The sequence below is a fragment of the Schistocerca serialis genome, chromosome 11 (genome assembly GCF_023864345.2).
Source record: "Schistocerca serialis cubense isolate TAMUIC-IGC-003099 chromosome 11, iqSchSeri2.2, whole genome shotgun sequence".
In the NCBI taxonomy this organism is placed as follows: domain Eukaryota; kingdom Metazoa; phylum Arthropoda; class Insecta; order Orthoptera; family Acrididae; genus Schistocerca; species Schistocerca serialis.
Window position 1 is genome coordinate 34,854,522 of NC_064648.1, and position 27,830 is coordinate 34,882,351.

At 39.0% G+C, this 27,830-nt stretch overlaps 1 long non-coding RNA gene across 1 annotated transcript in view; it reads right to left on the reverse strand.

Annotated features, from left to right (window-relative positions):
* Positions 1-880: 880 nt before the first annotated feature.
* Positions 881-27,830, reverse strand: part of LOC126426805 (uncharacterized) — a 29,008-nt gene continuing 2,058 nt past the window's right edge. The window contains exons 2-5 of the long non-coding RNA XR_007576425.1: positions 5,444-5,704; positions 1,569-1,664; positions 1,435-1,488; positions 881-1,249 (exon numbers count right to left, since the gene is read on the reverse strand). This is a non-coding gene — a long non-coding RNA (uncharacterized LOC126426805). The remainder of the gene's footprint in view (positions 1,250-1,434; positions 1,489-1,568; positions 1,665-5,443; positions 5,705-27,830) is intronic.

Consider the following 27,830-nt stretch of genomic DNA (forward strand, 5'->3'; position numbering starts at 1 on the left):
AGCTGACTGATGACATGTTTGATGAACTGTGGCAGTTCCCAAATTGCTTAGGTATGTTACTTAATCAAGGAATTTACATTTTGTGTAGTTTATTATAACTGTCTCCAAATAAAATCTACTTAGACAAAATTGACAAATCATCTCTGTTGTTTTATTGACAGGTGCAATGGATGGGAAACATGTTGAGATTGCTGAACCAAGATCAGCTGACTCACTTTATTATAATTACAAAAAATTTAATAGCATTGTATTACTAGCAATCGTTGATGCTAAGTATTGGTTTTCTCTGATTGACATTGGGTGCAATGGGCGAGTAAGCGATGGAGGAGTCTTTCAGCAATGTAAAATAAGCTCTGCACTAAGGGAAAATTGGTTGCAAGTTCCACAAGAAAAAGTGCTAAAAAACAGCAACATATCTCTTCCACATGTTGTTGTGGCAGATGACGCTTTCAGACTCCAGTCATACAGCATGAAGCCCTATAAAGACTATAAAAATGAAACTCACAAAAATGTTTTCAATTACAGATTATCAAGGGCAAGATGAGTTGTTGAAAATGCCTTTGGTATTCTGAGCAACCTTTTCTGAATATTACTGACAACTATTAAACTTGCTGTAGACAAAGTGGAATTAATTACGGAAACACTTTGCATTTTACATATTTTTTTAGATTGATGAAACAGACAGCACATATATGTCAACCAGAGACGTGGAAAACACGGAGTCTTGTACGATGGAGGAAGGGTCATGGCGTGCTGGTGCTCTGTGGGGTAGCGTACACCAGCAGAACTGCGAGGCAAGCAAAGGAAGTCTGTGAATACTGTGAATATTTTAATACGAGTGTTTCTGTCCCTTGGCAATGGAGTCAATTAAAAACTTCAATTTTTGAATGGTAATGTATTTTCAAAGTAATAAACACTAAATGCATACAATTCAACAATTATCATCCATTATTTGAGCTTCCATGATAAATTTCAGTATCTTATGTTTTGTGTCTCTCACAGTCATTGGATTTCTTATTCTGGACAACTCTTCAACAATGAAGTGTCCCAAAGCATCATGTGGAGATGGGTCTAATGCCTTTTGGGTTAATTTTGAGTTTAAGTTCTCCAGTACTGTATTTAGTAAGGGATTACTATCACTCTTTCTCATCTTCCGAACTTTTGGTGTAGTGGAATATGCACCAGAAACCACTGGAGTACTAGGCACCTCAAATTCAGCACTGTTGTTAACTACCACCACATCCATATTCTGTAATGAAAAATGGCATTAGTGTTCAAGAGGACTGTTTAAGTTTGTTTAATTTCATTAATGGCTACTGTTATAAATAAAAGTAACGCTGGGAGGTTAAGATTTAATCTCTGTATTTGCAAGCTGGAATGAACTTATTTGTGTAGGAGGTTATCAACATTACCTCAAGCGAGTCTTTTACTTACATCAATTGTGATATCTGGGCGTTCACTATTTGATGTGCATGGTGGGCTATCGATCTAAGGGAAAAAAATGTTTCAGTATATCAATTACTACTTACTGTACAATAAAAAGGAAAAATGTTATTGACCTGACTTACATTACTACTCTCATCATAAAAAATTATGATTTCTATCACTGAGTTGTCAGGCGTCTTCCTAGTCCTCGGGATTTCTGTACCAGAGTTGTGAGGCACCTGTAAAATTCCCTCATTTTAGTTGTGTATTAGACCTCAGGTTGCTTTGAGCATGGCTGCAGAGAGGACAAACCAGTAACTATATGACCCAATGTTGTATATAATATTTTATCAACATATAACTGAAATTGTTCCATGCAGATCTAATAATGTGACATTTAATGAAACATGACTGATGACTTACAAGGAGGCTAATCAACTGAACTGACTACATAAATACTGAAGAGTTTTATTCTGCTGTTTTTTCATTAAACATTTAATTGTAGCAAACTGGAATTCATTTCTACATTAAATGGATCACAAGGCCACATATATCAAAAGAGAATTTCCAAATTGATGAGCCTTATTGATAACACATTTGGTCACTGTGTATTGACAACATCATATATCATTATCCATCCAAACAACCACATTTATCACAAATGTTACCCAAAATTTTACTGAAATCAAGTCTTCATGCCATGAACAATTACTCAACATACTTGTGCTCTAGTTTTCTACTATCCACAGTGAGTGATGTTAAGCTGCTATCTGGTCTGGTTACACATTAATGAAGGTCTCACTAAACAAAACTCATCAAGAATAAGCTGTTTTTGTAAGCAGTCAACATGAATATTATACTGCCTAGTCCACTGAGAACTGTGAGAATTCTCTACACCATTTACAGCTAAGACATATCAAATTATTTCAAATGTTTAGTGTCCTGTGGTTCGTAAACAGTAATTGTAGGGGTGTCATATTATTGTAATTGAGGCAATTTTTTTGGAAAATAAGTTATGAGTGAAATACAGCCGAGAAGTAAAAAAATAATTATGTAAATATAATGAAGTAAATGTCATTTAAGCTGGAGACCAATTAAGTGGTTAAGTAATATGTAACTAGCCAGTGATGTGTCAAACTGCATATTCAGTAAAAGAACAACAACAAAAACTGAACACCATTGACCATCATTGTGTATTAATAGTTGAAGGTGGAAGAAATGGTATATCTGATTGCATACTTTTTGTTATTACTTTGGTCTTGCATTGGGAGAGAGCATTCATAATTTTGACTACACTTGGTACACAACATTCACTGCACCTTAATCAGTACAGTCCGCTTGAACAATGAAATAAAAGTATTACAGGGAGAGTCTGTAAAGATGTTACCAACTTTGATATATGATGGAGGGAGGTAAATGTATCATTTTGAGGTAAGAAGCCCTAGTTGAAAAACAGCAAAGCTGTAAGTCATACGCGAAAATTGTTCTCATACCTCTGACAGAGAAACTCTTGTATTGTAATCTCTTTGCTTTCTGTATTTCTTGGAGGAGGTAGTACAAACCAAATCAATAAAAAAAATCCAGTATGCATGGGCTTGAAAGTGCACACATCAAGAGCTGTATAAACACTTATTCATATTTGCTACTATGAAACATCTCTTATACTGACTAATTGATCATAGCTCCTAAGGTAAGTGTTTTAGGACCCATGTTTACCAGACAATTTTTTTCTTGTCTTGATCCATACTACTTACTCCCAAAATATGGTAAGCAAAAACCTTGCAGCAGAAAAGTGTCATAGTCAAAGGCACCAGAGTGGTTTCCACTTATAACTTCTGACTGTCATTTCTGGAAAAGGGTCCCTTAATCCAAATAGATACATCTTCTTCATTATCCCTAAATGAATGTAACATCACAGAAACAACTGGAATTAGTGCTAAGTATTTTCCTTCCAAAGAAGAAGATCCATGAGTACTTCCACATGTTTACTTTCCACACCACTTCAGAGCTAAGTGACAATGACATTAATGTTGGTGGCACTGAGTTATCCAAAACTGCTAACATTGGAGAAGACCCTGTGGATTCCCAGTCAGATTATAAGTGGGCTTTGCAGCTGAGAGACACCCCCATACTATTTAACCATAACATACCAGAATACTCTCCTTCCATCGCCACCAACCCAACAGAGAACTGCCTAGTTGCTGGAGGAAAGCCCAGGGTACATTGTGTAGGTACTATCCCATGGAGTAAAATACATTATCAGACAAATTGTTTTATTCACTTTAATCCCACCACACTACCAAAGATATGTAACACTCAGGGGGTACATTGAACACCCATATAGTGACTCCTATTCCTGGTAATGTTGTGGCCCACAAGTCTTCACACTTGTTGGTTATGGTCGAGGTATTACATTAACATGTTGCAGGTTAAAAAGAAAGTCACATGTGGTGCATACCACACATTTTGTTTGCATTCACAAATGTCCACTCCCCAAACTTTCAATGAAACTGACACCACATAATCTAAACCAGACCTCGAGCTATGTTACACATCAGTATGCCAACACAACCAAGAAATCATGTAAATGGGGAGTGGGGGGTGGAAGGGAAGAAGGGAGATGAGGGGAATTAGCACTAAAACACTAACCCTTTGTCACCAATATTTCTCTGTTTCTAAAAATAATGCTAAGTATGAGTACAATGCCAGTAGAAAAATCTCTGGACAGTAATGTAGTGGAATTGCAAAGTAAACTAAATCTAGAGTATATCCAGGATCTAGGCTGGGAAGGAGGAAGGATAGCAACTGATAAGAACCTACGGCCACAATGAGAGTAGTGTCCACAAAACGTGTAAATACCACAAAGGCTTTACTACATGCTTGCTATGAATCATACATTAATGTAGGTTCTAAATAAATAAAGAAGACCTTCTGAAGGAATGAACAATGATGATCGCATAAATAGCTCAACAACTGAAGTAAAGGTGATGTGGAATATTGAGTTTGTTAATGGTAAGTTAAGTAGTGGCTGTCATGTCTTAAGAACTGAAAAATCTTGTACCACAGTCTAAACAGTTATGAGCACTTAGCATGTTACACTCAGTTGTGCCTAAATTAAAATTTAATATTCTTAGGAAACTCTCCAGTAAGGTGAATACCTTTAAATACAGAATAAAACCTCCAGAATGAATGGAATTAAATAAGGAAATTAAATTTGTTTTCACAGCACTTGACATACTTTCTCTGCCAAGCATTTCTATTTGCCAAACATTTCAACTCTTTAACATATATTTAACTGGTAAAGAAGCTGATCATTAAAGTAACACCATGCTCAGCATAAACCACCACACAAGAAAACACTTGTTTACAGTGCCAGTGCAGATTACACTGCTAAACTCACTGAGAAATCTACCTGTGATATAAACTACATTAAAAAAACACACACAGTCCACTCAGTCCATAAATATATGCACTTTTATTGCACAGTGTTCCATTTTCTATTCCTGTATGGGTCATTTAAATGTACAAGCTGAGTATGAATTGTAAAGTTAGATGTAAAGTACATGTTTCATTCATGAAGCATTTTAAGAAATTAATTCTGCAAAAAGTAGTGTACAAGTTCAGTGAATCTGGCAAGATATATCTGCAGCAGTTACTGCTGTTATAGATGCAATGGACAAATGCACGTACTAAATAGAGCTAATGTTCTATAACTGCCAGCTATGCTACATTCACTGAACGCCTCTGGAGTTACTGCTTCAAGTAATATATTCAGTTACTCAGTAAAAGTTAACTACATTTTCCTTTACTGATAATACATGCAATTTCAGCTCTCTCTTCTTCCTACATTTAATAGCTTATCTCAAAACTACGCTCAATATTTTATTTAAAATTCACTAAAATCTTTTTCTTCATTTCAGGGCAGCACCAACAGCATTAACAAACTTAACTTTGTCAATAGAAAGCACTGTTACAAACTGCTGTACATGAGAATAAAAAGTTAACTAAAAATACTTACAACACTGTTCGGAATGTTACACCGGCTTTCGCGTGGTGTAATGAAGTCTTTCAGGAAATGTAAAACATCAAACTACCAGACTCTTGGCCTGTATACGGCACTGGATGCGCCAATGCTCTCGTTCTGATGTATTTTCTTCAGTTCAGCGCCATAGTGAGACCACAAAGTTGAGAATTTGGCCTTGTAGTCATCGGCGGTAATGCCTTGCAAGACTTTGGCCACTTTTGTTGCTACATGTTCCAAACACTCTTTCCTTGCATTCTAGAAAAAATACAAGATTTGTCGATAATACTTCTCTACATGTTTATGTATCTACTTGCACCTATAAGTAGTATAATGATACAAGGACCACAAAGAACGTTACAGAAGTTACAAGTTTACCTTGTTGGGGTACAGTGAATGTTCTGCATCTATTAGAACGTTTTTGCCCTGATATGCAGAAATCAAGGCAGTGATGAAATTCTTTGTCCATTCCATTTTTAAAAAATAACACGAAATTATAAAATACAAATAATTTATATACATATATACTGTGACAATACCAAAATATGAGCAACATTTATTAACAATTGATGATGGATACTCACTATGAGAATTGTGCTCAAAAATGTTCTGTCTGTCTTTTGCTGTAAATCCACAACCGTAAACAAATATGGCACGCCTATGCCTTCTGTGCATGCGCAGTATTCCGCGTTCTCCGAATTTTAGAACTCCGCACTCGGCATAGAAAATATTAGATACAGGCTCCCAGGTAGGAGTTCGATACAGTTCCGCACTGTCGCCTGATAAACAGAGTAAGAGTCTACAGAATATGAGAACAGCTGTGTGGCTGTAATGAAGAGTTTTTAGCAAACAGAACACAGCATGTTGTTCTCAATGGAGAGACGTCTACAGACGTCTAAGTAATCTCTGGCATGCCACAGGGGAGTGTTATGGGCTCATTGCTTTTCACAATATATATCAATGACCTAGTAGATAGTGTCAGAAGTTCCATGTGGCTTTTCGCAGATGATGCTGTAGTATACAGAGAAGTTGCAGCATTAGAAAATTGCAGCGGAATGCAGGAAGATCTGCAGCAGAAAGGCACTTGGTGCAGGGAGTGGAAACTGACCCTTAACACAGAGAAATGTAATCTATTGTGAATACATAGAAAGAAGGATCCTTTATTGTATGATTATAAGATAGCGGAACAAACACTGGTAGCAGTTACTTCTGTAAAATATCTGGGAGTATGCGTACAGAACAATTTGAAGTGGAATAATCATATTATTTGGTAAGTGTGATAGCGTTACGGAGATGTTTAGCAAACTCGAGTGGCAGACTCTGCAAGAGAGGTGTTCTGCAACACAGTGTAGCTTGCTGTCCAGGTTTCGAGAGGGTGCATTTCTGGATGAGGTATCGAATATATTGCTTCCCCCTACTTATACCTCCCGAGGAGATCACGAATGTAAAATTAGAGAGATTCGACTGCAGACAGAGGTTTTCTGGCAGTCGTTCTTCCTGCGAACCATACACAACTGAAACAGGAAAGGGAGGTAATGACAGTGGCATGTAAAGTGCCCTCCACCACACACTGTTTGGTGGTTTGTGAATTATAAATGTAGATGCAGATGTAGGTTATCATTGACGTCACTGATCCGCTCGAGTCGTGGTTGGCTCCTGATCTACACGCAGACCCTCAAAGCACGCACTCGAATCGAGTAGTCAATTTTCAGCGGAAAGTCGCCCGTGTAAAACAGGTTTTATTAACTGTGAAGCTGCTGGCATCATGTATTAGCTCAGCATAATAATATTAACTGTGGAATCTCTTCCAGATGTGAATTATTCTAGGCATACTTTGGCCAAACTGTACTGGTCCTTCAAAGTTCTGTTGAAGCCTCTTAATAAATTAACATTGTTCTCTGACCCAGCAGAATTGTATTGGCTCTCTCATCCACAAAGTGTTACTGCCCTAGGTCTCCATGCTGGAGGCATACTTACTGCCACCCTGTGTCACTTGCAGCTAGTTGGCATCTACAGGCTGTTCAGAAATTCCTGTGACAAACTTCAAGGACCTGTAGGGGGAGTGGATAAACAATATTTTGAATATCAACCTGTCAGGAAACATATTGTTTCTGTTCTAAGACAGCTTGAGTGAAAGGAAGTGCAACTCATGATAATTGGAAATGGTCCTGCAACCTCAATCTTCCTAAAAACTTGCCAGACCAGTTCTTGAAAGCTGTATCACTGAATGTCTGTCAGGAAATGTGGTTTCAGCATGATGGGCACCACTTCATCTCAGACATGCAGCTCACACACACATCAACAGACAATATGGTATAGTGAAAAATGGATAGGCTGAGTTGGTCCAACCGCTTAGCTGACACAATTGACAGATTTAATTCCTGTAGACTATTTTGCATGGGGTCATATGTAAAGTTTTTGACTCCCGTAGAGACAGGAGGAGGATCTACTGGCATGAGTTCTGGCTGTTGCACCAGAAACTGAAGAGACATTAGTGGGATGGAGTGTACAACATGCTTCAGAAGTACAATGTCAGTAACATTAGTGGTCACAACATTGAGTTGCTGTCATAATCCATCGGTACTGTCTTTTAAGTACATTATGGTGGGTTCTTTTTCGTTTCGGAATAATGTAAACACATAATGTAAAAAGTGTTAATACAAATGTGCTAAAGTGATAAATGGATGTTTTGTTAAGTTTCCTTTTGAATTTTTATCTAATAATTATACTGCATCACACCTAATTAAATTCATCTACCAGAAACAGAAGAGCTAGACATCTGAAATGAAACTATTGCACAACAGAAACAGCATGTTTCCAGACATGGGTTGCTATTCAAAATGTTACATACTCAATCCCCTCTAAAAGTTCTCAAAGTTTGTAATGGGAATTTTGATCCCCTACTCTTTCACAGTTTACTGTTCTGCAGACTCTGTATTCCATGCTCTTATGTCAAATATCTCTCCCTTCAGTCCAGACTAGAGTATAGACTTTATATAAAGAAACATCTCTGACACAGCCAATGTGTCTACTTCACAGCAAATTAAAAAAATTGTTGCTTACAAGAAATCATAATACTGAAATTAATTTCTGACAAATGAAGACATTTACATTTGTGGAAGAGTACTGAATACAAAACAGTACTGTATCAGTGTCACTGTTCTGTTGTTAACTGTAGAGGAAACTGTTTCTTCTACAGTACATGCCTAGTGTATAAGGAAGAACACTTTGATTCCAATTTTTGTGTGTAGTTTCGAAAAGAAAAATTAAGTTTTGGTGAAATATATGAGAAAGGATCTGTGGCTTTGATTTTCACTGGGTGTAGGCCAAGAGCCAAAGGTTTGGGTTGTCAATCCCCAGTCATTTTAAAAATTTTTCATTTGTTGCCCCTTTCACCTTTACCAGAGATTTATTAGTGGGGAAAATGTCCTTTTGCTCTGTGACGTGGTGTTCATATTTGGGTCACGGACAGTTTTCTGTTAATGGGTTCAATAAGGATTATGGAGTTAGCACAGTTGGCACAGAGAAGTGTAAATTGACATGGTTCAAAATTTATAGGTTTGAGTCTACCAGAAGACCTGGCATTGGACCTCATAATGGGCAACATCTACTTCACCAATGGTGAGGAGAGCTACATTGGAGTCTGCACAAAAACTGGGACAGAATGCACTGTGCTCATGAACGAGGATGTCCAGAAGCCCAGAGGAATGTCTCTTGTGACATGGAATAGGTAAGGGTGGAAGTGCTGCTCTTGCTATGTCACGTTACAGCTAGGCTGATATGTAGGTATCTCTTCAATGGATGTGAGGATACTATGAGATGTTTAGCACCTAACCTTCCTAATAAGGTACATGACACACTCTTTTAACTGCCTGTCATGATGGGCAAAAAATGCCTCCAGATCACACTATGCAAGCATCTTCATCTCTCTATATGCTACGTCCATTTGAACATACTAAACTGTATTCAAGCCTTGGTCTCTCTTTTATTATTATGCTCTTACATTTCCTTCCAGTGCCAAATTACTCTGATGCCTCAGTATGATCCTTCCATGTAATCACTTTACAAATGCTAGAAACGTAGGTTTGAAACAAATACTAACAAAGAGATAGAGGGGCTGGCCAGTACTTACCTCAGCTCAGTACAGACAATAGATACACAAAACAGAACAGAACATTTTTATCCTATCTTTTGGAACTTTGTTCCTTCGTCAGGGAGGAGAGAGGGGAAAAGAAGGGGAAGAAGGGAAAGTGGATTCAGTTACTCACAACCCAGGTTATGAAGCAACAGGAGAAAGGTAAACAGGGAGGGTAGCAAAGATGGAGGCATGGGTGTCAGAGGGAAACCATAGATATTCTACTGTAAGTACTGTGCCAGCTTCAAACCAAAGAGGATGCATATACAAGTGAAGAGGTATATAGTAAAAGATAAACACAACTATGTAGGATGAAAAGATGTGTGAATGGCTAAAGAGGAAAGGGAAAGAGGAGAAGACTGAAGAGTAAATGGGAGTGAGGTTGGATAACGTAGGTTCAGTCCAGGGGTTTGGTGGGATGAAAGAATGTGTTGCAGTGCAAGTTCCCATCTCCGCATTTCCAAGCGACTGGTGTTGGGTGGGAGAAGCCAAATGGCATTTACAGTGTAGCAGGTTCCTAGGTCCCGAGAATTATGGTGGAGGGCATGCTCCACTACTAGGTATTGGACACCTCCTAGGCGGACAGTTTGTCTGCACCCGTTCATGCGCTCAGCCAGTTTAGTTGTCGTCATACCTATGTAAAAGGCTTGGCAGTGCAGGCATGTCAGCTGATAAATGACATGTGTTGTTTCACATGTGGCCCTGCCTTTAATTGTGTATGTTTTACCAGTAGCGAGGCTGGAGTAGTTGGTTGTGGGGGATGCATGGGGCAGGTTTTGCAGCGTGGTCGGTTACAGGGGTAGGAACCGCTGGGTAGAGAAGGTGGTGTGGAAATATTGTAGGGTTTGACAAGGATGTTACGGAGGTTGGGGGGGGGGGGGGGGGTGATGAAAGGCAATTCTGGGTTGTGTGAGGAGAATATTGTCAAGGGATGATCTCATTTCAGGGCTTGACTTGAGAAAGTCATATTCCTGGCAGAGTAATTTGTTGATGTATTCGAGGCCAGGATAATATTGGGTGACAAGGGGGTGCTTCTGTGTGGTCTGGGGATAGGAACATTCTTGTGGGATGGGGAGGAATGTATTGCTCGGGAGATATGTTTGTGGACAAGGTCTGCAGGATAGTTGCGGGAGAGGAAAGCACTGGTCAGGTTTTTGGTGTAATTGTTGAGGGATTCGTCACTGGAGCAGATACGTTTGCCATGAATACCTAGGCTGTAGGGAAGGGAGTGTTTGATGTGGAATGGATGGAAGCTATCAAAGTGAAGGCACTGTTGTTTGTTTGTCGGTTTGATGTGGACAGAGGTGTGGATGTGAGCTTCAACAAGATGAAGGTCAACATCTAGCAAGGTGGCTTGGGTTTTGGAGAATGACCAGGTGAAATTCAGATTCGAAGAGGAGTTGAGGTTATGGAGGAAATTAAGGAGTGTTTCTTCACCATGAGTCCAGACCACAAAAATGTCATCTATAAACCTATACCGGGCCATAGAAAGCAGTTGTTGGGTCTTCAGGAAAGCCTCTTCCATGCGGCCCATGAAGAGGTTGGCATAGGATGGAGCCATCCTGATTCCCATGGCCGTTCCCCTGATTTGTTTGTAGGTCTGGACTTCAAAAGTGAAGTAATTATGGGTGAGGATGAAGTTGGTAAGTGTGATAAGGAACAAGGTTTTTGGAAGATCTTTGGGTGGGCATTGGGAGAGGTAGTGTTCAAGGGCAGAGAGACCATGGGTATGTGGGATGTTTGTGTAAAGGGATGTATCATCTATGGTGACAAGAAAGGTTTCAGGTGGGAGGGGAGTAGGAATGGATTTGAGGCATTCGTGGAAGTGGTTTGTGTCTTTGATGTAGGATGGGAGTCTGCGGGTGATAGGTTGGAGGTGTTGGTCTACCAGAGCTGAGATACGTTCTGTTGGGCCTTTGAAGCCTGTCACAATGGGACGGTCAGGATGGTTCTCTTTGTGGATTTTGGGTAATAGGTATAAGGTAGGGGTACGTGACTCAGGTGGAGTGAGTAGGTCTATGGAGGCCATTGTGAGGCCTTGTAAGGGACCTTCGATTTTTAGGATTTTCTGCAGCTCAGTCTGGATGGGAGGAATGGGATCCTGGGTAACAGCTTTGTAGGTTCAGGTGTTGGAGAGTTGACGCAGTCCTTCTGCCACCTACTCCACATGGTCAAGTACCACAGCTGTGGAGCCTTTATCTGCCGGGAGGATGACAATAGAGTGGTCTGTTTTCAGCTCCTTAATGGCACGGGATTCAGCTGGGGTGATGTTAGGGGGTTGTCGGGATGTTCTTCAAAAAGGACTGGGAGGAAACACTGGATGTGAGGAATTCCTGAAATGTCTGCAAGGGATGGTTTTGGGGGAAGGGAGGAGGATCCCTTTGAAAAGACAGTCGGAGCTGTTCTAGACAGGGTTCAACACTGGGTCTACTATTTGGGGGCTGTGTTTGGGTGGTCAAGTTGAGGTTCTGGGTGAATGACAGAAGATCTTTAACCAGGGCAGTGTGGTTGAATTTAGATGTGGGGCTAAAGATTAAGCCTTTTGATAGAACAGATATCTCTGGAGGAGAGAGGGATCTGGATGAGAGGTTTAGAACTGAATTGGGACTGGTGATATGAGGCATTTGACTGTGGTTATAGTTGAGATTTGGCCTGTGTGGGGTATGTGCTGGGATTGGGAGATTGAGTAGGGTGGCCAGGCTAGGTTTGTTGGCTATGAGGGGGGTTTGTTGCAGGTTCTGTTGTGGTTGGTGTTTGTGAGGGATAGGGAGAGGGACCCCACTTCTTAAGTGTTGCACTAGCACTGTGGATAGTTTTTTCAGGTGGTGTGTGGTATGGAATTCAAGTTTACAGCTTGCTTCTAGGATGATGTTCCTGAGTGTGTTCTCCAAGCAGGGGTCTGAGAGGTGGAGGACTTTGATGAGAGATAGGAGCCATTGGGAGTGGTGGTTAGACGAAATAGTGCAGAGATTCAGGACAAGTTGGGTAAGGGATAAGGACTGAAGGTTCTGGAAGTCTGGGAGAGACTGGTGGAAGGAGGGATTGCACCAAGGGATGGGAACTTTTAAGGTAAGTCCTTTAGGGGTAATTCCAATGTTTAAGCAGGACCGGAGGAAAAGTATGTGGGGTTGCAGTTTGGCTACAGTGAATGCATGATTCCGGAATGAATGTAAATAATGTGATACAGGATTAGGGTACACAGTGGGTAACTGGTGGATAGGGAAATTAAATAAATAAAGTTAAAATAGTAATAATAAGAAGGAATAAAACAAGGAGGGAAGGGCGAGAAAGAAAATGTGTTGGTAATGTTCAAACGTAGGTTTGGCTTTCCTTAATCTACTTTCTAAGATAAGATAATGTGTTGATAAAGAAATTTAACTCCAAGGAAAGCTTTTCTCGCTGTACACAAACTACATTTTATATCTTCTGTATTTCTGACATTGCCAGTAACTTTACTACACCTTTCTCATATCTGAAGCTAACCTCTCATCTCTCTAGGGTTGTACTTTTAGTCTTAAAGCCTCTTTCCAAGGAAGTATCAATCACTGTTTTTAAATACTTGCCATCTGGTGGAATTTAAGTATCATTTAAATGTTTTATTTTTCTTTTCCATATTTTTGTTTTTCTTGCATGTACAGACTAAAATGTGTGGGCTACAACACTTTCCTCCTTTAAAATCGCTTCCTATCAGCTTCACTTTATGTATTTTACCTCTTGAGGATGCAGTAAGTTTCCTGTAAGTTATAAGATAACTGAAGAATTTGAATAATTTTATAGCATCAGTTGCCACAAAATAATCCTTAACTAAGAATTGGCACTCCCAGTCTGCATGTAACTTTCCTATTAATGACAAATAAAAGCTGTGGGCAATGTCATCATCATAACTGAGACAAATATTTTTCATAAAGTACTATGAGACAAGCAAAAAGTCTTGAATATATAGGAACACTGAAGTGTTGAAACATCAGATGATCAATCCGAAGCAACTGACAATTGTGTTGGTTTCTCTGCAGATGGTAAAGACTTAATTTTGTTCTTGGGGAATGGAAAATGCAGTGGAACTTTAAATGTTGGTATACAGTCCATAAAGAATAAAACATGTAAATTTCACTTAGGATTGCCTTTGTAAAAGTGGGTTAAAGAAAGCCAATTAAACTTTAATGTTTAAGTATTAGACCACATTAAGTTCTTCTGTGCAATACAGCAGCTATATATGAAGGTGGAATAATTATACTGTCTATTAAATAAGACCCACAAGATACTACAGTTTAACTTAGACATCACATGTGAACCTTCCTCCACATTCAAATTTTTTCCTGCCAAAAGGATTATTATAAGAAAATGAAATCTTAGATGGTGGTGAAAGAATGCATAAGAGCATTCAAAATGCCAAAACTACATAAGTTCTTGACGTTTCTCATTTTCATTGGCAACTCATATAGTTGGCTGTTAAAAGGTCCCCTTGGGGTGGTCTGTGTGGTGTTAACTTTGCAAAATTTCCTGTGGCATAAAGATGTCTCCTGATGAACTAAAACGACTGCTTGGTGCTGAAGTACCTCTACAATACAAATTTTTGCACTAATAGAGAATAAAAAAATCATTCAAATGGCTCTGAGCACTATAGGACTTAACTTCTGAGGTGATCAGTCCCCTAGAACTTAGAACTACTTAAACCTAACTAACCTAAGGACATCACACACATCCATGCCCGAGGCAGGATTCAAACCTGCAACCGTAGCGGTCGCGCAATTCCAGGCTGAAGCACCTAGAGCCACTCGGCCACTCTGGCTAGCAATAGAGAATATCCTATATATAAAATATAAATAAAGTATAATCTTAAACATTTAATTATTGGTGCATATCTCCATTTACAGATAAGGATACAGAAAGCTTGGCACTTCTAATGCTTATGGTGAAAAGGTCCCAAATTTAGTTGAACAAAATTGTGTACTCTCACACATTTTCTGAAAGCACACATTTACCATTTGCTGAACAGATAAATGTTCCATCTTTCTTACATGTATTTAGTTCCTGTTATCAGTGAATTTGAAATAAACTATTGATACATTAGATATTTTCACCACCTGCCAATATTGTTTGGACTGTGAACAATTTTCAGTACTTTTAAAACTGCTACAGTAAAACAGCATCAAACCAAATAACTTTAGTCCTAATTTTTGTAGTTCAAATATACTCAATTTTCCAGAATTTTGAAATTCGTTGTCAACATCTTTATCTTCCAGCACACTTATTTATTTTATATATCCAAAAACAAAGATGATGCAACTCACCGAACGAAAGCGCCGGCAGGTCGATAGACACACAAACAAACACAAACATAAACACGAAATTCCAGCCCTCGCAACCAACGGCTGCCCCACCAAGAAAGATGGAAAGACGAAAGGATGTGGGTTCCAAGGGAGAGGGCAAGGAGTCACCCCAATCCCGGGAGTGGAAAGACCCACCCTAGGGGGAAAAAAGGACAGGCACACACTCGCACACACACACACACACACACATCCATCTGCATATACACAAACACAAGCAGACATTTATTTATTTTATTATCCATCTTTAGGCAGTAAAAATGCAATTGATGTCATCATTTGTGTACATATACAGTTTACATAAGTAACAGAAATGGTCTAATATATTGTAGATCATTATTGTCTAATAAGGTACAAAAATTTGTTCTTGATGCTGCACAAGGTATTTGCATTATATTTACATGTATAAGTTTAATCTAAGTGAAACTCTATTAGTACCAGTACTTAAGATCATCTTTAGTGCACATTATAAACTCTTCTATTCAATAAAAAGCTTTTTCTCTAAGCCATTTCTTTGTTACACTTTTAAACTCATTCAGTGACACATTATGTGCCTCTATTGGCAACATGTTAAATAGTTTTACTCCCATGTACCTGTAACTATCTTGAGTTTTCTTTAATCTAGCAACTGGGATGTCAATTTGCTGTTTAAACATGTGTCATGGTGATGGATAGATTGTCGTAGTTTGTGACTGTGTTGGTTTTCTTTTGTGTGTATCAGACAACTTAGTATAAAGAGGGCTGCAACTGTTAGTATTTTTAAATTTTTGAAATATGGTCTACAAGACTCATTATTTCTGACTCCATGGATGCATCTGACTGCCCTCTTTTGCCAAATGAAAACTTGTTTTGCTCCAGCTGAGTTTCCCCTCAACATAGTGGCGTATGTTAAATGGGTGTGGAAAAAGGCATAGTATGCATTGAGTAATAACTTATCACTAACACATGACCTTAGTTTACCTAACAAATATGTCACATGTGCTAACTTAGTACAAATATAATCGGTATGACTCTTCCATGTTAATTTTGAGTCAAGATGGATCCCAAGTAGTTTAGTTGAGACACAATCAATCTTATCACTCTTAACACACAAGCTAAAGAGAATATTTACAGTTTTATCGTGATTTATATGCAAGTCATTGAGCTGGAACCACTTGATGGCTGCTCTGAGATGAGCTTCACTTTCCTCATTTAATTTTCCTAAATCTTTCCCTGCTCTAACAAAAGTTTTATCATTTGCATAGAGTGTGGATTTACATAACATGGTTCTGGGCAAGTCATTTACATATATTATAAAAAGTAAAGGACCAAATACAGAGGCTTGTGGTACACCCTGCATGATATCCAAGACATTTGACCTCATATTGTTAAAATGCACAATTTGTTTTCCGTTGCTCATATAGGATCTGATCAGAGATAGTTCTGAGCCTCTAATAACATAGCAGTGCAGTTTTTCTAATAGTATCCTGTGACTGATAGAGTCAAATGCCTTGCTGAGGTCCACAAAAGTGGCATTAACTGATAATTCTGATTCGAATGATGTCAATATATATGAAACAACATCTTCAACTGCTTTTGCCATAGACCTGAAGCCATACTGAGAGTCACTAAGAATATTATTCACAGACAGATGTTGACTGATTTGGAGCTGTATGCAATATTCCACTACTTTTGATATGATGGGCACAAGGGAGATTGGACAGTAATTATTAGGACAAGACTTGTCACCTTTCTTGTGCAGTGGAGTAACGACTGCCATTTTTAAGGATGAAGGGAAACAGCCACTGACAAACATCCGGTTCATAAGAGAACAGAGTGGATGTGCTATTACATCTGCTATTTTTTTTTATTACAGAATTAGAGAGACCATAAATGTCTTCTGATTTTGAGTAACTTAATTTTGCTATTGCAGTCTTAATACCTGTTACTTTTACTTCTTTCCATTTAAACACAGGAACCATACCCTCAAAATTTTGTAGAAATGAATTTCTATTATTTGAGATATGGTTGTTGTCACATTTATGGATATGTTCATCTGGTGTGATACAAGCATAACACGAATTACTTTTGTTAGCATCTTTATTTCTACCCAGATAAGTCTTGATAACAGTCCAGGCTGCTTTGCATTTATTTTGGGACTTACTAATATAATCATCATTTGCCTTGCAATTGCTTAACCTATTTTCTGCCTTGTATTTGTTCCTCAAACTTATGTAGTTTGCTTTTTTGGCTTCACTATTTTTTGATTTGTCATAGGAAATCATTAACAGAGTTCTGAGCCTTTGTAGGTCAGGTGTGAACCAGTTATGCACTGATGTGAGACCATGTTTCCTCATAGTTCCCTTATTTTTTCTCATTACTTTAGGGCAGCAAGTTTTAAATGTATCTGACAATGCACTAATGAATAATGTAAATGCCTTTTCGATATGATTACTTTCTAGCAGAATGTAATTCCAATTTGTCATCTTTATTTGTGTTCTGTAGTTATCAATGTTCTCTTCATTCAAAAGCCTAATGTATTTAATTTTATTGGAGACAGATTATGGCTCTTTTGTTATCAATTTTAACCAAGTACCTTTATGGTCTGATAAATAATGAGTATTGAATAGCCCTAGTTCATACTGATTTGTCTCAACATTTGTGATTACATACTCAAGGCAGGCAGACTGTCTTCTTGGGTTTCCATTAATGCAGTGCAAGTCATGTGATCTTAGCATATTCAGAAGATTAAGTTGTTTAGGTGTGTTCTGCCTTATATCAATATTTGTGTCACTAAAAATTAAAATCCTATATTTAGGCCACTTATCGAGGTGTAGTATCAGTTTCTGTAGGGCCTGTGCAAATACTTCAACATCATTATTTAATTCGCAATGGATTATGGCATTGTACTTTGCTCCCCTTTGTCGAGGAGTGTGGCTAGTGGTGGTTTTTTGCTCCTAGTCTTATACTGTTTTATGAAAATTATTGTCAAATGTCGCACAATTCTCTCCAACAAACTCGGTAAAAACATAAGACATAACAGCCTCATGCTTTTAGACAGTTGTCTTCTTGAAGTTAGGATACACAGTATGTTATCTTTCTGTGCAAGGAGTAGTTTGTCTGGAATTGTCACAGAAAATTAGTCCATTTAACATAGAATGGACGTAGACAAAGTACATTAAATTTCTGATTCTGAATTTAAGGAGCATTTGGTAAGATCTGGTTGTGACTTCCTGCTAATTGTGGAAAATGCACATTCAGAAATGTGGACATTTGGGAATAGTGAGGTCTTAAATGTTGAGTTTGCTTCCTGTGCTGAATTGTTGATATTCTTGCCTTGCACAGTCTTTCTAAGTAAAACTCCATTTATTAATGATGAAGACCTTAACTAATTACTTGTACTGCTGCTGCAGCACTCTTGTTGTGCTATTGCAGCTCTGTTGTATGCTATGCTGATCATACAAGAATCATAAGAGAGCCTAATTTATCTTTTTGGTATGAGATAGGTGATTTGCTTGAGAAGAAAGAGTGGGTCCTGTTAAATGCCATTAGAATATTCACCAGAGCTGTGTGAGCTGTCTACCACATTTTGCTTATCTTGAACATTTTCCAGCCCCAGGCTGGGTCTGTTTGGAACATAAGCCTCACCATATAGTCCTGTTTCCTCACTGTCTGCGTCCACTCTGGTCCAGTCCTTGTCTCTCATTTTCAGCACTGCTTCACATTTTTCAGCCATCTGTCCCCTTGCCTTTCCTCTTTGTTGTTTCTTTCACATCTCCATTTCATGTCTCTTCTTGGAACCCTCTTGTTTTCCATTCAATTTAAGTGCCCATACCATCATAGCCTTGGTGCCATTGTAGCCTTGTTGTTTCTATCCTGCTCTGTAAGCATTCCTTTTTACTATTTTTCTCACATTTCCATTCCATATCATCTCTTCTTCTTACTGCCGTCCTGCTTCTGAGAAACTTCATTTCACACACCTGTAATCTGCTCACGTATTTCCTTCATTACCCATGTTTCAGATGGTAGTGACTTCCGTACATCACTTCTCTGGTTTTGTGGGGCATCCTTGCTCCAAACCAGGTTTTTAACACTTAGCAAGAATTCCTCAGCCTGTCTGCCACATTCACTGAAGGCTCACTTCTTCCATTTTCCTCTGCCACACTTCTCAAGTACTTCACACTCTCCACTTTCAATTGTTCCTCCTATCCTTATTCTGCTATTTGGTCTATCTTTCTACTTGGAAGCAGAATCTCACATTTGTTTACAATAAATTTCATCCCCTACTGCTTATTCCCAAGCATGCAGATGTTCATGAATATCCTGTTTACCCAGATCATAACCAATACAAACAGTATTGCTTTTGCCTAAACAGTATTCCTTATGTCTTGTCTTCTCCAGTTTCTTCTGCCACCTTGGTCACTGTTGTCAAAAATCACAAAGAAGAGGAGAGGTGACGGTGCACTACACTGTTCCACAAAACTTCTTGCTGGGACCAGCCTGTCCTTTTATTTCCCACTCCCAAACAAGTCAGACTTCCACAGTATCTCTCTTCATGCTTCTGATCAGTTAAACGTTAAGTGAACCATTTAGTAACTATGCTTTGAAAGTCACAAGCTTAAAGCTTCTTCAAAAGATGATGATTTTGTTAATTGTCATGGACACATTACACAAATCATGATGAATGAAATATTGTCATTCATAGTCTAAAATGCCGTCAATGGAATTTTAACATAATCCAAAATGCTGTCAATTTTAAATCCTACATTCAGTGGAGAGTACAACCTGTGACTGGCTTAGAATCTAGTTGCATATGCTCATTTTCAATACTTTAAATTTTCTTTTCCAAAGCATTAGTTCATAGGTCAGTTATCTGTCCTACATTTGAGGTGTTCCAGTGTGATGTACGTAAGACTGGAGAGACACCCTGTGATAGTGATGAATTAAATATTTGTAGCTGTAACAGCACAACATGCTTTTAATATGTAGTGTAGTTTTAATCATCTTGTGGGAATTTTTGCTTTTAGGACAGTTGACTACAGTAATCTCACTTGAATAGGCTATAGTGATACTGAATTGATTCAATGTATATGGTATTAAGTGTAGGATATACTGTAATGCTTTATGTTTTGAACTGTGCTGAGCTTCTTGGTTTCTACTAGGAGCTGATTAGAAGTTTGCTAACTGTATGATGATGTAAGCCATGGCGTCTCTATCAGAACAAGATATTTTATTTTTGTGTTTTCTAATTATACCCTCCTCTGTTTAAATTTTATCTTCAGAATTGTTAATCTGAAATGACATGCAAGCCAATGATCATTTGTTCTGCAGGTCAATGTTCTGGTGTGACTGGGGCAACAAACTGAAGATTGCGGCAGTTGGTGTGCGCTGGCCCAACGAAATAACTGTAAACACTGGCAACAAGTGTTTGTACTGGGTGGATGTCAAGCTGCAGTCAATAGAATCCATCAACTTGGATGGCAGTGATTGCAGGGCATGTAGGTACATGCATTTGAAAGCAACTGCCGTGAAAAACTTTGTAACTCTTGGTCAAGGATTGATCAGACAACAGATAAATAAGCAAATATAGGTCATGCACTGGGACAAAGAAGCCCCAAATTCATATCTCGGCTACTGTGGTTTAATCCAATCATTACTAAGCTAGGATGTACAGACCACACAAATTCAAAAGCACAGAACTACCTTAACAGAAGTAAAGGATTAAATTTAGACATTTGGTGCGCCTTAGTGCTGAGTAAAACAAATACCAACTATTTCTCACTATAAGATCCAAAACGCACACTGACAGGATTCTATGATCATAAGTAGTGGCCTGATGTCATTAAGACTGTTGCTTGGATACACACACAAATAACCCCTTAACATTTTTTTTTTTTTTTCCAAATTGTTCCAAAGAATACTTTCCATTAATGAAAATCATGACTGACATATAAAGACAGCTTTTAAAGTTCAAAATAAGTTATAAAATTTTGAATATTACAAACAATAAACTCTAGGTCTGTTCAAAAAATTTCTAAACTCTCCTAATTTTGCAGCAGTGGTGTGTTGGAGTAAAATGCAGTTGACATCCATGCACACACTTGCTTTTAATGTGTAACTGCCAGAACTTGCATTGTTGTACGTCTGTGAGTTGTTCAATGCCATAATGCTATATTGAGTAGAATGTTGCATTCCACAGTTAGCGAATTTCAAAAAGGCAGTTAGAGGAGCAACACGTGTGTATTAAATTTTGCGTGAAACTCAAGAAAACTTTTATAGAGACGTCAGGTGATGCAGGAAGCCTATGGTGATGAGTACTTAAGCTGTACTCTGTGTTACAAATGGTTCACACAGTTTGAAAATGGCCGGACAGAAGTTAAAGATGATCCTCATTCAGGACTCCCTCTGATGTCCACAGACGATGCTCATATCGGGAATGTCAATGAAACTGTGTCTGCCAATCAAAGACTGACTGTCTGAGAGACTGCAGAAGAATGTAACATATCAGTTGGAGCATGTCATGAAATCCTGACACAGTTTCTTGGAATGCGTCATGTAGCCACCAAGTTCATCCCATGGTTCATGACGAAAGAAAGAGCTTCTCCTTGCAATCTGTGAAGAGCTTTTGAGTCACACAAATGAGAGAGAGAGAGCTGTTCATTAAGAGAATCATAACTCATGATGAGATGTGGATCTATGGTTATGATGCTGAGGCTGAGGTTCAACTTTCACATTGAATTGGGAAAGGTTCTCAGAGACCAACAAAAGCTCATCAGGCCAGGTCAGATGTCAAAGCCATGCTGATAGTTTCCTTTGAAGGATTAGTTCAGGGACAAACTGTCAATTAATTGTACTATCAAGATATGTTGCGACATCCGTGAGAAAATGTGAGAAGGAAATGGCCTCAAATGTGGAGAGAGAATTCATGGCTCTTGCGTCACAATAATGCAACCACACATTCATCCCTGTTGGTGCGTGACTATTCCACAAAACAAAATCAGTGTGCTGCCTCATCCTCCATACTCCCCAGACGTGGAAGCCGTGGACTTCTTTTGTTTCTAAAGTTGAAAACCCTGTCAAAAGGATGAAGATTTTGCAGTGATAGATGAGTTAAAAATTTGTAGACAGTACTCTGCACAGTCTAGCGAGTGGTGTGCCAAGACTGCTTCCAGAAGTGGAAATGGTGTTGGAAGCAGTCTACCAATTGTGGAAGAGTATTTCATAGTAGACCATACACAATAAGTAAAAGACAAGTGTAGACAAATTTTGTGGAGTAATTTGCAAAATTTTTTTGAACAGACCTCATATATTCATGCACTGGACTTTGACTAATATATCCTGAAACCTGAAGTTATTTTTGGATGTGTGTAGCTATGAAGTCCAACCATGTATTCCACAAAAATTTCTTGTGTACATAAGTGGTGGAGCTGGCTGGAGCACAGTGAATGTATTTATCTTGAAACACTGGTGAGCACCTGTAACTCAACTGACAAACTATCATTGCTTTCAGTAACCAATGAAACAACAATATTCTTCACTTTCTTGGCCACTAAATTCAGTGTCAAGCTCATTAAAGTGGATAGATAAACAATGTACTCACCAAGCGGTGGCAGAACACACACATTAGACAGTTGTGGTTGGCAAGCTTTCGGAGACAGTGGTTCCCTCTTCAGGCAGAAGAGTTGAAGGGAAGGAAGAAGGGTGAAGGAAAAGGACTGGAGAGGTCTAGGAAAAGGGGTAGATTTTGGGAAAGTCATCCAGAACTGCAAGTCAGAGGAGACTTAAAGTACGGAATGAGAAGGCAAGATTGATTGTTGAGGACTGCATCGGACAAGGTTGAAAAATTAGTGCTTAAAAGCGGAAGAAAGGGTTATACACAAGACAGAGATTACTACTAAAACGTTGTGTACAAGTTAATAAGAGTGAGAAGCTAAGTGCATTGTATGTAAAGGGGGTGGGAGTGGGCGATGAAAAATAGATGGGAAAGATAATGAAAGATGTAGAAAAATAAAACGGACTGAAGCAGAGAGTAGTTACAGCAAAGAAAAGCTGAGAAATTAACGTAAATTAAAGTCATGTTGGTGGTGAGACCCAAGGACATGTTGTAGAGCTAGTTGACACCTGTGGAGTTCTGAGAAACTGGTGTCTGAGAGAAGAATCCAGACATGTGGAGAAACAGGCACCGATGTCGTGAATGTCATGTTGTAGAGCGTGGTCTGCAACATGATATTGCAAGTTGCCAGTATATACTCTCTGCCTGTGCCCATTCATCCTGATTGATAATTTGGTGGGAGTCATGCCAATGTACAAGGATGAACAGTGTTTACGTATTAGCTGGTATATGTCAGATGTTTTGCAGGTGGCTTTCCCTTTGATAGTACATGTTTTGCCAGTTACAGGGCTGTTACAGGTGGTGGCAGGAGGGTGTGTAGGGGATCATGACAGGGGTAGGAGCCATAGGGTAGGGACATGGGTGCAGAAGGAGCATAGGGTCTGACAAGAATATTGCGGAGATGGAGAGAGCGATGGAAAGTTATTATAGATGCAGTGGGAAAAATGTCTGACAGAATGGATCTCATTTCAGGACACGATTTTAGGAAGTCATGGTCCTGTCAAAGTAGCTGATTAACACATTCCAGACCGGGAGTCACCAATAGTGTGCTCTGAAGCTGTTTTGTGGAGGGATCAGCAGTACCAGGATTGAATGTAATGGGCTGAGAAATTGGCTTTTCAACTAGACTGGTGCTGTAATTATGTGCAGTGAAGGCTGAGGTGAAAATGGTGGTGTATTGCTGTAAAGTGTCTGCATCTGAACAAATACATTTGCCTCGGATGCCAAGGCTGTATGGGAGGGAATGTTCAACATGGAATGGATGGCAGCTGTCAAAATGTAAGTACTGTTGTTTGCTGGTAGGTTTAATGTGGACAGAAGTGTGTAGCTGGCCTTCAGTGAGGACGAGATCAACATCAATGAAAGTGGCACATGATTTGGAATAAGACTATGTGAAATTTAACTGGGAGAAGGTATTATGAGACTCCAGGAATTTAAGCAGTTCAGCATCACCATGAGTCCATATGGTAAATATGTCATCAAGTATTCAAACCAAACCAGAAGTCTCAAGACTTACAGATCCCCAGGAAAGCCCCATCCAGCTATTATGTAAACACTGTTCAGTCTTCTACATTGGTATGACTACCACCAAATAATCAATTAGGATAAATGGGCATAGGCAGAGGGTATATACCGACAACTCACAACACCCTCTTCAGACATCAGTTTCTCAGAATTCCGCAGGTGGGAAGTAGCACTACAACATGTCCCTGGCTCTTGCCACCCACCTGACCTTAATTGACATTAATTTCTTCCATCTCAGCTTTTCTTCACTGAAACTACTCTTTGCTTCACTCTGTTCTACATCATTTACTGTCTTTCCCATCTTTTTTCACTGATCCCTCCCACCTCTGTTACACACAATGCACTTAGCTTCTCACTCTTACTAACTCATGCACAATGATTTAGTAGTGCTTGCATATTACCCTGTCTTCCACCTGTAAGCTCTGAGGTTTTCAGATCCAATGCATTCCCCAACAATCAGTCTTTCCTTCTCATTCCGTATGGCAAGTCTCCCCAACCCACAGTTCTCGGTGACTTTCCTAAAATCTACCCCTTTCCTAGACCCCTCCAGTCCTTTTCCTTCTCCCTTCTTCCTTCCCCTTCAACCCTTCTGCCTGAAGAAGGACCCACTGGCTCTGAAAGCTTGCCATTGACAACAATCTTTTATGAGTGTGTTCTGCCGCTGGTTGATGAGTAGATTTTTTATGTGTCCAATTAAATAATTTTATCAATAATTTAATGTTTCTGTGTAAAACACAGGTTCACTGTTGCCATCCTTTTTTGAAAGCATTGATTAAGCAATACAGGAGAGTCTGAAAGTGTGTGTTTTGAGTATCCAAAACTGCACACAGTAAAGGTATCTATTGGCAACCACCTCAACTGAAACACGCTACAAATGTAGAACCTGACTACCAGTCTTGAAACAGACAAATGCAGGGTTTAATGTTTTAAAAGTCTGTTCTTGAGTTGACTGAGTGTACTCAGGATTTTACATTTCTGTCAGACAATAAAACCCAGAACTCAGGGTTTTATGTTCAGGGGTTAAACTTCCAGAGTTTGTTTGAGTTTGTAATGGTTTTTTCATTGAAGCCTCTGGTGTAGAGATGTTATGCTTTCATCCGGCAGCTCAAGTATAAATAATTCGATGACTTCTGCCACTTTAAAGTAAGATATGTAAAATTCTGTGTACAGTCCTGACCTGACTCAAAGTTATGAACTTAGGTTAGTGGTACACTGTTGAAGCCCAACACACTAGCACTGCTCATTCACGAATGTCCTTACTTCAGAAGTGTGTGTGTCCAAGTGGCATGTCAACCGGTATCTACTACTTTGGTTTCTACCATGAATCACTCCACATCATGTGATTTAAGAGGGCTGATTAACAGACAGACTAATTTTGTTCACAGATGTTTATTACTCCATTCAAATGGTAGCAACTTTTCCAAAGTACTTCCCTCCTACTGAAATGCACCTTCTATAGCATCTCTGCTAGTGCTCAAACACACACTGCAGACAATTTTTTATCAGGTTCTTGAGAATCCTCACTTCTTAAGCACTGCTCACTTCTTCAGCAATGCTTACAGTCCTCAAATAAAAGGCCTCAAATTTTTGTCTTTAGTGAAAGGAATTAAAAAGAAAATCACAGAGTGCAAGACTGGGGCTATAATGTGGATGCAGCACACAGGTAATGTTGAACTGAACCAGAAACTGGAAAACTTGATTTGTGATGTGAGGCTGCACATTGTTATGAAGTTGTCATCCAGTCTGAGGAACTTCTGGTCTTTGCTTGCAGTGTGCTTCACCAGTTCAGCCAATACTGACATGCAGTATGCTGCTGTAACAGTAGTGTGAAGGATCTGCATGCCAGTAAATCATTCCAGGACTTCCCTGCAGATGGAAAAACTTTCAGTTATCTTTTGGAGTTGGAAAACTGAGTGGTTTCCTCACTGTGCTGGCTCATTCTCCTTAAAGATCGTAATGATGCATCTGAACTGTGACTCGTCACCAGTGATATTAGATTCCAAACACAGATCCCCTCCATCAGCAAAGAGGTGCAGCACGTCATGGCTTGTTGCTACTGACACAGCATTTTGTTTGAACAGGTACAAGCAGGTACAAGCATGGGTTATAAGGATATGATCCTGCATAATTTTGAGGACACTGACATATGAAATTTTTAATACTGCTTTGAGGTTACATAATGTTACCTGGTGATCCTTATGGACAGTTGCAGCATGCTGGTGATGTTGACTTCAGTCATAGTAGAAGCCAAAACACAAAGCTCACCTTGTTTAACACAGACAAGGTGGCCTTCTTTAAGTGGTTGAATTATTTAAAAATTGTTGCTCAAAGTAGTGCATCTTCACTATAAACTTACCGCATGTTTGTGTATGTGTTGGTGGCTGTACAGTTTTAAAAAACACAGAATTTTATTGCCCCATACTCCTCCTCTTCCAATACCTCCATGGTTTGAGGAGTGAAATGCATAGTGTCCACAAAATAGAGCATTACTACCAACTTACTGTTGAGTGTGTGCTGCCACCTATACATAAAAATCTGCTCTTTCCAATTCATGGTAGAGACAGCAAAGTGTCACAGAAGCAACAGGAAAGAAGGTCTTTGTTGAACAGACCTTGTAGAAAAGTCATAGCTGTTGTATTCCAATTAGAATAACCGATGTAGCACTCTGCATTAAAGGAAAATATAAAGTGCTGGAAGTCTGTAAGGATGTAGCATAAGGAATTATCTTTGCATTTTGATTGGGTTAGGCAGTAAATGTTGCAAGTAACTACCTATTTTGTGAACATGGGGTTGCAGAAGTGCTCTTGCACAGACTGAACATGATACTGAACCTCATCTTTAACCCATTACCTGATTTGGCTTTTTCATCCACACAAAGACAAATTGGACAGATTCCTGATGATATAATTTGCCTCCTCTATTTTGTGGAATGGAGATGGTGGTGACAAAACTGTATTATGTGCCGAGGTCACCTTCATATTAATAGATGACAAATTGGTTAGAAATTTATGAAGCAAACTGTTAGGTCATGAGCATAATTAAAATTCTTGTGGTGCCTATTTTATGCATATTGGAATTCTGTGAGAAGTTAATGTCCGTCATTTTGCAGTGGATCAAAGAAGACATAGTATTGGTTCGTTCAGTGTTTCCTTTCCCAGCATTTTTGTTTGCACTAACGTAGCACAATCCAATAAGATGTAAGCCATGTTATTACTCGGTATTTGTTATTGTATTGTTATTCAGCTGTCTGTTTAGCTATATTTTGAAATACTGTAGAAGCCAAATGATTTGGCAGGTAATGATTGAAAAATGGGAATCAGACTGCCTTAAATGATTTGTAGGTTATAATGTTCTGTAAAGCTCACTAGATTTGGTGAAAATGCAGTACTTACTATAAAATAAGAAATTGACTTTAATAACATGGACTGTCTGGTATTCTGCTACAGGTACGTGTTTGTGGCATTTGGCTCATCTTCACATGTGGACATGGTCAAGATCCTGGTGGACAGTTCTGGACAGCAGGTCCACGTGCTGAGGGATGTGTTGGGGCCCTACGTGTCTCTGTGGTAAGACAGCAGCCTGGACCGAGTCTTTGTGGCAGATATGGGGATGAGCACCATAGGAAGTCTTACCTCTGATGGTAATAATAGCTAAACTGTTATTTTAGATGCATATATTACTGACAAAACTATTCTCCACATGCGAAACGTTTTCCACTTGCTATGGCATTCAGATATAGCAACCAGTGTATAGAATGTGAATAGTCTTAGATGCAATGTTGAAATTACTGCTTATTCATTCATCAGT